Source organism: Lathyrus oleraceus, chromosome 5, assembly GCF_024323335.1.
Source record: "Lathyrus oleraceus cultivar Zhongwan6 chromosome 5, CAAS_Psat_ZW6_1.0, whole genome shotgun sequence".
Lineage (NCBI taxonomy): Eukaryota > Viridiplantae > Streptophyta > Magnoliopsida > Fabales > Fabaceae > Lathyrus > Lathyrus oleraceus.
In genome coordinates, this window is record NC_066583.1 from 48,974,677 (window position 1) to 48,987,156 (window position 12,480).

General features: G+C 35.4%; 1 non-coding gene across 1 annotated transcript; it reads right to left on the reverse strand.

Annotated features, from left to right (window-relative positions):
- Positions 1-5,758: 5,758 nt before the first annotated feature.
- On the reverse strand, positions 5,759-5,865 carry LOC127088688 (small nucleolar RNA R71). Its single transcript, XR_007790513.1, has one exon. It is a non-coding gene; the product is annotated as a small nucleolar RNA R71 (small nucleolar RNA).
- Between the last annotated feature and the right edge of the window lie 6,615 nt (positions 5,866-12,480).

Genomic DNA, 12,480 nt, shown 5'->3' on the forward strand with positions numbered 1-12,480 from the left:
ACATAGTCGATTTTATTAGGTCAGGGGTTTTATTAAACATAACTCGGCCAAAGGATTAATGTTTACATAATCTATTTCATTGGGTCAGAGGTTTTATTAAACATAACCCGGCCATAGGTTTAATATTTACATAGACGATTTCATTAGGTCAGAGGTTTTATTAAACATAACTCAGCCAGAGGTTTAATGTTTACATAGCTGATTTCATTGGGTCACCAAATATCTTTGTGACGGTCTCGGCTACTGGGACGAGTTCAGTTTTTCCTACAAAAGTGACACACAAAATATGAATTGAAGGTGCCTCATTAAAAACCCTTACCGTTGCAAGGGAAAAGAGCGTTACCCACAATTTTTATTCAAATAATATTATTACATAATGTTCTCAACTGTAATAAAACCTAAGGTTGGCAATTTTCCAAGCCCTCGACATTTCTAGTCCTTCTAAGTTCTCGAGCTTGTAGGCTCTGTCGTTCAATTTACATTTGATATGGTAAAGTCCCTCCTAGTTTGGAGAGAGCTTCCCTTTTTGCCGTGTGTCTATAATTCCTTTCAGACCCAAATTTCCTTCTTGAAAACTTATTGGCCGAACTCGGGTGTTGAACCATCTGGCCATCCTCTGTTTTACAACGCATTCTCGTACGCGAGTCATCCCTCTGATTTCTTCTATGAAGTAGGCCGAGTTATCTAGCCATTCATTATTAAGATCCTCATTAAAGTTTAAACGCCTCTAGGTCGGAGAATTGATCTCTATCGATATCATCGCATCGGCCCCATATACCATTCTAAAAGGTGTTTCCTTGGTAGTCGAATGGGGAGTAGTATGATAGGACCACAGGATTTCATGCAAATACTCGGCCCACAGCCTCTTAGCTTCATCCAGTTTCTTCTTCATTCCTGGTAAGATGATCTTATTTACTGCTTCTGCCTCGCCGTTAGCTTAGGGGTGCTCGACAGTCATAAATTTGTCAATATAGAACAGTAGATCAATGTGCAACCTATAATCTTCCTTGATCAACCTACTCCCACAAGAAATGGTATCTAGCCTTTATGTGTTTACTCATGCTATATAAAATTGGGTTCTTTGCAAGATTGATGGCTAGATCATTACCAGTTCGTAGCTTAATTGAGTTCTCAACCTCAATCTTCAGCTTCTTGAAAACTTATTTTATCCATTACATGCATCATAAGATATAGGGGTGTACCAAAAAAACGATTATTCTTAACCAAATTAATATCCAAAGTGTTTCTCTTTTAAAAATCTAATCCAAAAGCTAAAATATAAATGTGAGTATCTATTTTGTTAGCCAAATATAAACTGGTACCCATAATAATAATGTGATTTAATTATTGGATACCCAAACTTCATTATGTTAAATTTATATACTCTCTTTTTTCATGTTTAATCATACACGTTATAAATCAATTTTATATTTTGAACTCATTTAAAGTTATTTTCGTTAAATTTAAAAAATCTGAATTTTTTTGTTCAAAATAAAAATAAAATGCAGAAACTTTTATATTTTTTTATTGAAAAAATATTTTTTTTCTGAAAATAAAATATCTTTTTTTCTAAGAATGTTTTATTTTTATTTTTGGAATAATTTTTATATTTTTAGTAAAAATATTTCTTTATAAAACAAATTTTGAATTTTTTTATGATATTTTTTTTCTAAATATTTTATTTTTGGATAAATTTATTTTTTCAAATTTTCAGAATAATAATAATAATTTTCAAAAAAATTATTTTTTTAGATTTCTGGAATAAATTTTTTTTTCAGATTTTTTTTCGATTTCGTTTTTGTTTTTCAGAATAAATTTGTTTTTATTTTTGAATAATGTTATTTTTATTTTCATTTTTTTAAAAAAATTCTGATTTTTTTTTTTGTTTTTTATTTCAGAAAATTTTTCATTTTCAGTTTTTAAATTTATTTTTGGAATTTTTTTTATTTTCAATTATTTTTTATTTTTCTAAAAAAATATTTTTGATTTTTGATTTTTTTTAATTTTCAAAGAAAAATAATTTAAAGACTCATAAAGTTTGTTTTAAGTATTTAAATTTAAAAATTGATATTAATTTAAAGAGAATAAAATTTAAATTTTATTAGATATTTGGATTAAAATCAAAACCGATTTTAAATCAGTTCGGAATCGATTATGAATTTTAAACTGGTATTTGTAATAAATGGTTAGGTTTATAAACCATAACCATAAAAATAGGTTGGTTCACATTAAATGGTTATCCACGCATAATTAAGTTTTGCAATTCACATGATGAAAGTGATGCAATAGGTTGTTTCCTTGAACACCAAGATATTGATGAATCAAGAAACTTAAAGTAGTAGTCAGTGGTGTTTCTCCTATTAAATTTATCATCACACTACTTAGGATTCGAATAACATATGATCTCTATATCAAAATTCTTTGCAGAAGTTGGAAACAAAATTCCATAATTTATTGTACCACTCAACTATCTCAAGATCCTTTTAGCTTCATTCATGTGAAATCACCTTGAATCATCCATAAACCTACTCATCAAGCCTATGTCAAAACAAATATTGGCAAAGATGCCTTAGTGGGATCCACCTTCTCTTCATTGCCTTCTTTCTCTAACTTGAGATTAGATTCAATAGGCTTTGTTATAGAGATACAATCATTCATCTTAAACCTTTTAATAATCTCACGATCATACTTAATTGGATGCAACATCAACCATCTTGAGGTTTTTAGAAACTCCATTTCTAAGAAATAGGACAATATATCCAATTTAGTCATCTCAAATTCATACATCATGAGCTCCTTGAACCTTCTGATCTCACTCTTTTTGCTTCTTGTTACTAATATATCATCAATATATAAGTATATCATAATTATAATTGATGTTGTTTCATGCACATACATCGCACACCATACTCGGTTTTACATTTGTTAAAGCTCAAATGCGCTAGAAAGTTATATATACTTTTGTTATATGCTCTAACTGCCTACTTTAATCCATAGAGAGATTTATTCAACCTATATATAATGTATTCCTTTTCTTTGAAAATAAATTTTGGTGGTTAGGTAATGAAAATTAGTTCTTCAATAAGCCCATACAAAAATGTTGACTTCACATCTAGGTGGAACATAAAATCTTAATTTTCTTGTTTTGATCATAACTTTCTAACCGTAAGTCCAAATGACGATCCGTTTGAAGCATTGGAAAGATAACGATCATAAATACATCATGGTAGTTCTTGGTGTAAAAATTGAGTGATATTCAGGTGTATAAATTAGTCATGTTTATGAGAGTGTGTGGGATCGATTAGCAACTCGTTGAGTTATCGTAATGAAATATTGATGATATAATGAAATAACATGATTGTTGATAACATGAAATAATATCACATTTTTGGACTTGATTTAATTAAATTATATTATTATTTGTTTCGATTTATTTTATATTATTCGATATTACTTGGTATTTTCCTTCTATTTATTTCAGGTAACATTATTTGAAGCATACGTGAAAAAGAAAGAAAAGGAGGTGCAAAAAGAGGATGAGAAGCATTCCACTAAAGCCCAGCCCACAACTACCAACTAGAAACGCTGATGCTGTGACGACCGCCACACAAGGTGTGACGAGCGTCACGCCCCCCTGCTAAGTGTTACGAGCGTAACACATGGTGTGACGAGCGTCACACCCCATTCCTATATTTTTGGCTTTGACGCGTAACAGAAGCACGTTCACCTTTTTCTTCGCTTAACCAGTTGACGCGTGACAAAACCTACTGAAGGGATTTTGGAAGAAACGGTTATTTTAAGGATGGATATAAATAGGACCAATTATGGAACCTTTCAGCACGCTCAATTTTCCAGTTTTCGGCACCGTGCATTATTTTTACTGCTTTTTAATTTTCCAACACTCTACTTTCCTAGCAATTTTTATTTCCTTTTCTTTTCCAGTCAATTTTCAAAGCATTCCATTAATTTTATCACAATAGTTTCTACACCGGAAACTATTGTGTAACTTTTATTGGATCTAACCTTACGTTAGGTCATAGTATTTTATTCCTTCGCTTTTATTTTTCTGTCCGATCGAAGATTGTAAGAACAAATCCAACCGGCTTGTGGTGGAGTGTTCAAGCATCGAAGCTAGGAATAATCAAGATTTCTATTAATTTTACAGGTTCTTTAATTTTATTGTTTTAATTTATATATGCTCTGCACTGCTATTTATTTATACTGTTTGTCTGATATGGCTGTATTTAAGCATAATTATTGTTTAGGCTTGTTTAGCATGTCCGGCTAAATAAACTTAGATATCGGTATGTAAAGTAAGTGAAATGAAGGAATCAAAACTAAGTTGGTTTAAATTTATTTAAAAATATAATCACTCTTTTTATGGTCTCAATTTACAGAGTTAATACCAAAGTTTTTGTACGAGAGTAAAAAGCATAAAGAAGTTAAAATCAATAGAACGACAGTTTGAGCTTTTAACTGGACAGTGTAAATTGGACACTAACTTTAAATCAGGGCGAAAGCAATTTTTAGAGTTAATTGAATTCTAATCATTTTCAAAAAGTATTTTTAAAGGTTAAATGTGAGGACGAGAGTTAAGCATTTAAGTTAATCATATAATCTAAGTCAATAGAGCGAGAGTTTGAGACGAGGGTGTTTAAATGGTTAGTATTTTCTTAAAAAGAGTTTCTATAGATTCTATTGTTTTCAAAAAGTGATTTTGGACTTAACTAAATAGTGAGAGCGTACGTTAATATAAAGTCATAGTCTGATTCAACAGAGCGAGAGTTTGAGAAAGGACTTTTAATCAATAGTGTCTACTGAAAAGGTTTATTTTAAAACTAAGAAACTAACGAAGATTTGATTCCCTAATTACGTCGAACTACATACCGATATCCGCTTATTTGATATTTAATCTAGATCCGATTTTAGTTTTACTTTTCCCCCTAATCATCAAAGTATCATCCGCCTTAGCTTTACGAAATAACCTTAGAAAAACGGTATATCGATTCATTAAGTCCCTATGGGATCGATATCTTTTAAAACTACGCGATAAGACTGTGCACTTGCAGTCATTACCCCATTAGACTCATAAAGTCGCGATCAAGTTTTTGGCGTCGTTGCCGGGGACTTTTATTTAGTCGATATCGTAACTCTTCTGTTACGCTGTAGAGACTAAGGCAATTTTTATTCTTTTCCTTGTTTTTCGTTGATTTGTATGCCACACACTCGCTCACAAGGCGAACCGTACTACTTACGAATCAACGACTTTGAACGATATCTCCGAGTCTTACGACGAATTCGAGAGTATCGTGCTGCAAACAATCTTCCTCCAATCGAAATTCCTGATCTCAAAAATCTCCTTCCTTCGCCGATACCCGAGATGGCAGAACCAGCTCGTGCTCTTCGAGATTACGCCGCTCCATCGCAAGATGAGCCGCATTTGAGTATTGCTCCACCCGCAATCGAAGCAAACAACTTCGAACTTAAACCTTCGCTGTTACAAGCAGTGCAACAGAATCAATTCTCTGGAAATCCTACCGAGGATCCAAACCTTCATTTATCCGTATTTGTCCAATACGCTGATACTGTTAAAGCTAATGGTGTCACTTCAAAGGCAATTCGACTTTGTCTCTTTCCTTTCTCGTTAAGGGATAAAGCTAGAAGATGGCTTCAGTCTCTTCCTTCCAACTCAGTCACCACATGGAATGAGTTGAAGAAAGTCTTTCTTGCCCGATATTTTCCTCCAAGCAAAACAGCTACGTTGAGAGCCCAGATAAATGGATTTAAACAGAAAGATAACGAGTCTCTTTTCGAAGCATGGGAAAGATACAAAGACATGATGAGACTGTGTCCACACCATGGTTTAGAGGACTGGTTAGTAATTCATACCTTCTATAATGGTCTCTTGTACAACACAAGGTTAACAATAGACGCCGCCGCAGGTGGTGCGCTTATGGATAAACCTTATGCCGATGCTTATCAACTTATCGAGAGCATGCCCAAAATCATTATCAGTGGGGAAGCGACCGAACAATGGTAGAAAAACCTCAAACGAAAAGTGGCATGTACGAGATAAGTAGCCTTGATCATGTTAATGCAAAAGTGGATGCTCTTGCCCAGAAAATTGAAAGTTTAAATGTATCACCTCCAGCCACCGTGGTTGCCGTGACTCAAAATTGCGATATCTGTGGAATCCAAGGTCACACTCCTACAGATTGTTAACTCCTAACAGGAATCCAAGCAGAGAAAGTGAACTATGCTCAAGGAAATCCCTACTCGCATACCTATAACTCAAACTGGAAGAACCATCCTAATTTTTCATATAAGAGTAATAATGCTTTATACGCACCAGGTCAAGCTCCCAGTCAAGCCCCAGCTATACCTCCTGGATATCAAAAGCCGACCCCATCTACACCTAACAATAACGTTCCTAGGAAATCCAACTTGGAAATCATGATGGAGAACTTCATAGCTTCTCAACAGCAAACCAATAAAGAGTTATTAAACTAGAATGTACACACTAACGAACAGATTAAACAACTAGCAAGTAAAGTAGATGCCCTGGCTACCCATAACAAAATGCTGGAAACACAAATCTCACAAGTAGCTCAACAACAAGCGCCTACTGCTGCCCCAACTGGTACATTTCCTGGACAGCCCCAACCTAACCCGAAAAGCCACGCTCATGCAATTATATTGAGAAGTGGAACAGAGATAGAAGGACCATCTGATCCAAGAATTGAAAACCAAAACTCTAAAAAGTCAACTGAGGAAGAAAATAAACCTAAGGAAAAGGAAGAGAGTAATAAGGAAACCGTAGAAAAGAAAGAACCTTATGTACCTCCACCGCCTTATAAACCACCTATCCCTTATCCTCAAAAGCTTATTAAAACCAAAGACGCAGGCCAATTTAAAAAATTTGTTGACCTACTGAAACAATTAAACGTCACAATTCCTTTTACATAAGCTATTACACAGATGCCCTCATATGCTAAGTTCTTAAAAGAAATTCTTTCTAATAAAAGAAAACTTGAAGATAGCGAAACCGTTACACTCACTACTGAATGTAGCGCTATAATCCAGAATATGCCTCCTAAACTTAAAGATCCTGGTAGTTTCTCTATACCCTGTCACATAGGAAAATTTGTCATAGACAAAGCTCTATGCGATTTAGGAGCCGGTATCAGTGTTATGCCATTGTCCATATGCAAGAAACTGGAAATGGGAGAATTAAGACCAACTAAAATGTCTGTACAATTAGCAGATCGTTCCGTTAGATATCCTGTAGGAATTCTTGAAAACATTCCCATGTGCATAGGTTAGTTCTACATCCCAACCGATTTTATAATTATGGACATAAAAGAAGATGAAGTTACACCCATTATACTGGGAAGACCATTCTTAGCAACCGACGGTGCCATCATAGACGTAAAACGAGGACGACTCACTTTTGAAGTAGGAGAAGAGAAAATTGAGTTCATTCTTTCCCAATTTTTGAAAGCACCTGCAATAGATGACACATGTTACTTCATGGATATCATCGACGAATGCATAAAAGAAACAGAATTAGAAAATGACAAATTGTCTGACTATCGTGTAGAAGACAGACTTAACCAATGTTTAGCAATAACACCGGTTCCTACGCAATGCCTTAAGAAACCAAACCTCGACCTGAAAACACTTCCCAAAAATCTGAGATATGAATTCCTAGACTCAGAACTTGAATGACCAATGATAGTAAATGCAGACCTAGGAAAACTCGAAACCGAAAAACTCCTACATATCTTAAGAAAATATCCAACCGCACTAGGATACAACATCATCGATCTTAAAGGGATAAGTCCTTCTATTTGTATGCATCGCATCATGCTAGAAGAAGATTGTAAAACTTCTAGGGAACATCAGAGGAGACTAAACCCGACCCTGAGTGAGGTAGTGAAGAAGGAAGTAACGAAGTTATTAGAGGCAGGTATCATATATCCTATATCCGATAGCAAATGGGTTAGTCATGTACACGTAGTACCAAAGAAAGGAGGTATAACAGTTATCGAAAATGAAAAAGGAGAAACTATAACCAAGCGAATCGAATCGGGATGGAGAATGTGCATTGACTATAGGAAACTAAACAAAGCAACCCGAAAAGATCATTTTCCTTTACCATTCATAGACCAAATGTTAGAACGATTAGAAAAGTATTCTCATTTCTGCCAGCTGGACGGTTACTCAGGCTTCTTTCAAATACCAATTCATCCCGATGACCAAGAAAAGACAACGTCCACATGTCCTTTTGGTACCTTCGCTTATCGACGAATGTCGTTTGGCTTGTGCAATGCTCCTGCAACCTTCCAAAGGTGCATGATGGCAATATTCGTCGATTTTCTCGAAAACATCATGGAAGTCTTTATGGATGACTTTTCCGTATGCGGGCAAAGTTTCGAAGAATGTCTTGAAAACCTAGAAAGAGTTCTAGAACGATGTGTAAAAGTAAACCTAGTACTTAATTGGGAAAAATGTCACTTTATGGTACAAGAAGGAATTGTTTTAGGACACATCATATCAAATAAAGGAATTGAAGTAGACAAAGCCAAAATAGAAGTAATCGAAAACCTTCAACCTCCGAAAACTGTGAGAGAAGTACGAAGCTTCCTAGGACATGCTGGTTTTTATCGACGATTTATTAAAGATTTTTCTAAAATAACTAAACCTTTAACCGGATTATTAATGAAAGATGCTGAATTCATCTTCGACAATAAATGTTTAGAAGCATTTCAAACGCTTAAACAAGCATTGATCTCCGCGCCCATAATGCAGACTCCGGATTGGAATGAACCATTTGAAATAATGTGTGACGCAAGTGACTACGCCGTAGGCGCTGTTTTAGGACAACGAAAGGATAAAAAACTTCACGTCATATATTATGCAAGTAGAACTCTAGATGAAACACAGATGAATTATGCCACGACCGAGAAAGAACTTTTAGCAGTAGTGTTTGCACTAGATAAATTTCGTTCTTACTTGGTCGGAGCTAAAATAATCGTTTACACTGACCACGCTGCCATTAAGTACCTCTTAACAAAAAAGGATGCTAAACCTAGACTCCTAAGGTGGATCTTGTTGTTACAAGAATTTGATTTGGAAATCAAAGATAAAAAAGGAACTGAAAACGTAGTAGCAGATCACCTTTCTAGACTTGAAAATCTGGAACCGGAAAGAACATCGATCAATGATGACTTCTCGTACGATAAACTTATAGCTAATTTGGAAGAAAATAGAGCTGATGAACAGGTAGAGACCACCTTGGTTGTATGCGTTACACCATGGTACGCCGACTTTGTCAATTATTTAGCCGCCGGAATAGTTCCACTTAATTTATCTTACCAACAAAAGAAACGATTCTTCCATGACATGAAACATTATTATTGGGACGACCCTTTACTTTTCAAAAGAGGCCCCGATGGTATTTTCTGTCGGTGTATACCCGAAGAAGAGATAGAAAGTATAATCCAACATTATCATTCCGCTCCTTATGATGGACACGCAAGTACATCCATGACCTGCTCTAAAATCCTACAAGCCGGTCTTTATTGGCCAAACATATGGAAGGATGTGCATGTTGCTGTCAAGAAATGTGATAGATGTCAACGCACAGGAAACATATCTAGATGTGACAAGATGCCACAAAAGGGCATTTTGGAAGTAGAGATTTTCGACGTGTGGGGAATAGATTTCATGGGACCTTTTCCACCTTCTTTCGGTAACAAGTACATACTCGTAGCGGTTGACTACGTATCAAAATGGATTGAAGCTATAGCTTCTCCAACAAACGACACACGAGTAGTAACTAGACTCTTTAAGAACATAATATTTCCAAGATTTGGTGTCCCAAGAATAGTCGTCAGTGATGGTGGATTGCATTTCGTATCTAAGATACTCGAAAAACTATTGTTTAAGTATGGTGTAAGACATCGAGTAACGACACCCTACCATCCTCAAACCAGTGGACAAGTGGAAGTGTCTAACAGAGAAATCAAACAGATATTGGAAAAAATAGTCGCCACCTCAAGGAAAGACTGGTCATCAAAATTACCCGAAGCTTTATGGGCATATCGAACCGCTTACAAAACTCCCATAGGAACAACCCCATTTAAGCTTATTTATGGTAAATCTTGCCACCTCCCAGTAGAGTTAGAACATAAGGCCTATTGGGCTATTAAAAATTTAAATTTAAACTATAAGGCCGTCGGTGAAAAGCGAATTCTTGATATAAACGAATTAGAGGAACTTAGACTAGACGCATACGAAAATGCCAGAATCTACAAGGAAAGAACGAAAAAATGGCATGATAAGCGCATATCAAGGAAAACTTTCAAACAAGGCGATGTAGTCCTATTGTTTAACTCTAGACTTAAGTTATTCCCAGGAAAACTACGCTCTAGATGGTCAGGCCCTTTCCAAGTCACTAATGTTTTCCCTAGTGGAGCTGTGGAAATTAAAGGAAAATCTATGGAAGCATTTATCGTAAACGGGCAGCATCTGAAACATTATCACTATGATGAAAACAATGAAGACTCGCAAGTCCTGCACTTAGACGTATTGTCTCCTAAATCTATAGATTAACATTTACTAGTTTTATGTCGAGCTTGCGACATTAAACAAAGCGCTTCATGGGAGACAACCCACAACTTTCTATTTTATTTTCTATTTTTACTATCTTTTCTTTGATTATTCTTTTGATTTTATTTAGTATTCATTCTTCATTTATTTTATTTTATAAAACTTTTCTTCTTTTCTTCTTTCGGCATCTGGCCAAATCCTGACTAAATTCTTGTTTTTCTTTTCTTTAGTTAACACTAACCTGATGGGACAAATTGATCGTATGGGTATCAAATTCAGAGGGAAAGCTCAGAGACAAAAATTCGAAGAACTAGCAGAGAGAGAGATGCACCCAAGTTTCTATGCTGATGATTAGGCAATGACTGCCCTTGGACTAAGAGAGAGTGTCATGTATCTGCTGAGTCAAATAGGGTGGGAAACCACTCTTATTCGCAGACAATTTGTCACTTACCGGAGGCTAACTCTAGAATTCCTTAGCTCCCTGATCTATCTACCAAACCATGGAAAAGGAATAAGCCGAGGTTTCATTCAGTTCAGGATGTTCAATATGGAGTATCAATTTAACATTCAAGACTTTACTAACCTTTTAGGGTTCCCTACTTCTTTTGATACATTCACCATGAGCCAAGAAGACCTTTTTGAATATAGAGAGCTTGAATATTTTTGGGGAAGTTTGACGGATAATGACGACCCTGAGGAACATGAGTTTCTTTCTGGAAACATACATAACCCAGCTTTTCGTTATTTCCACAAGATCCTAGCACACACTCTTTTTGGGAAGAAATCAAACATCACCACAGTATCACGTGATGAACTCTTCATAATATTTTGTGCTTCCCCGAACCGTCCAGTGAATGGTGCCACCTATATATTGGCGAGTTTCGACCGCCTTATTCAAGTTGACCATGCACCGATCCTAATAGGAGGACTGATAACCATGATTGCTAATGCTATTGGATTGCGCCAACCCATGCTTGATTTGAACCCTTTCTGCGGCATTGAGTCTATGAATATACCTTTCCTCTTCAACACTATGTTTATAGGAAACCTTGGACCTGAAGAGTTTGAACTAATAATTAATAACCAAGCTTTCTACCTATTCACCATGCCTAGTCCGATGACTAGTGTCCATAACCGAAACAATTGGCTCTACAACTTGAATGGAATACCTTCCCCTGTTAGATCTATTGAATCCATCCAAGACTATGAGATTTGTGACGACCAGATTCCTTATGCTGAGTCTGACCCACGAACACCTACTGGTTACCATGATGTTACCTCTCCACCTCATCCTACCCCGACCGCAGAGTCGGCAATACCTGATCTTAGACATCATATGCCCGGAACTGATTATAACATCGCCATTCAAGCCTTGATGTCAAAACAAGAAGCCATCAGAAAAGAGTTAACCAATATGGGACATGAATTTCTGGGATACATGAGTAGTATGACAAACCAATTTCATGAGTTGCTACACCGTGTCAATTCCTTTGCCCCTCCGGCCAGAGATCCTGCAAGTGGCTAGAAGTTTTTAGTTAATTAATTTTAGTTTTAGGTTATTTATAGTTTTATTTCACATTACTTTTAATCTTAGTATTTGTTTTTTTTCCGCATGTTTGCTTTTATCTTCCAATGTTACATTATGTTTATTTTATGAAGCTATTGCATTATTGGTTTATTTTATTTTGATTTATGCAATATCTACAATTATCAATAATGATATTTACTGTATGCTACTTACATAGCCTATTAGAGAAAAATATATTTATGCACTATGATGTGTAGTAGAATAGCATACATGGTATTTCAAAAATATAACAATAGCAAAATATAATAAACATAAACAAAAACAAAATAAAAACAATA